Below are 1,094 nucleotides of genomic sequence, written 5' to 3'. Positions count from 1 at the left end.
CATCTACCAAGGGTCTCCCACACCCTCACTGGCCCTCTACAAAATATGATGCCCTCCTCCAGTAATTTATTCCTCTTGATGAAACATCCAAAGCAAGTGAGTCAGACAATGTTCTCTTCAGGTTTTCAGTGACTAGTTTTTAGGAGTAGATCACCAGACCTTTTTCCTAAACTGGAATCTCAACTGAAATTTGTCAACCATGGGTGTTACGAGTAACACTACCGCTAGTATTTGAAATAACTGTGGCATAGCTTCTAGCATCATGGTAACATGAAATCCACCAGAGTAGGGCAAACTGTGGTGGACACACCTACTAGAACAACTAAAATTCAAAACACTGACAACATCAAGTTTTAGCAAGGATATAGAGCAGAAGGAACACTTAATTCATTGCTGATGAGACACACTGGAGGAGCTCTGGTGGCATAGTGCCTAAGGCATTTGATTGCTAACTGGAAGGCTGGCAGTTCAAACCTACCCCGCCACTCCTTGGAAGGAAGACTGGGTGATTTACTTCCATAGAGATACCATCTTGGAAACCCAAGGAGGGGGTGCTATGAGTGGGAATCAACACAATGGTAATGACTTTGTTTTTGTTTGTTTATGTTTTTTTTGGTGTGTGTGGGGGAAGCATTGGTACTTCCACCTCGGAAGACAATCTGGCTATTTCATACAAGGCTTATTTTGCACAATCCAGAAATCACAATCCTAGGTATTCAGCCAAGTGAGTTGAAAACTAATGTTCACACAAAAACTTACACATGATGCTTATAGAAGCTTTATTCATAAATGCCAAAAATTTACAGCAACCTAGTTGTCCTTCAGTTTCACAATCAACACCAATAGAAACAGCAGTCAAGAAATCAGACAACGTATTGCACTGGGCAAATCTGCTACAAAAGACCTTTTTAAAGTGCTAAAGAGTAAAGATGTCTCTTTGAAGACTACGGTGTGCCTGATGCAAACCGTGGTATTTTCAATGACCTCACATGCATGTGAGAGCTGGATAATGAATAAGGAAGACCGAAGAAGAATTGATCCTTCTGAGTTGTGGTGTTGATGAAGAATGCTGAAAGTACCATGGACTGCCAGAA

Source organism: Orycteropus afer, unplaced genomic scaffold (assembly GCF_000298275.1).
Source record: "Orycteropus afer afer isolate SDZICR_OR568_19922 unplaced genomic scaffold, OryAfe1.0 scaffold00170, whole genome shotgun sequence".
NCBI lineage: Eukaryota > Metazoa > Chordata > Mammalia > Tubulidentata > Orycteropodidae > Orycteropus > Orycteropus afer.
The sequence above is the reverse complement of the archived record's forward strand: the minus strand, read 5'-3'. Positions refer to the sequence as shown.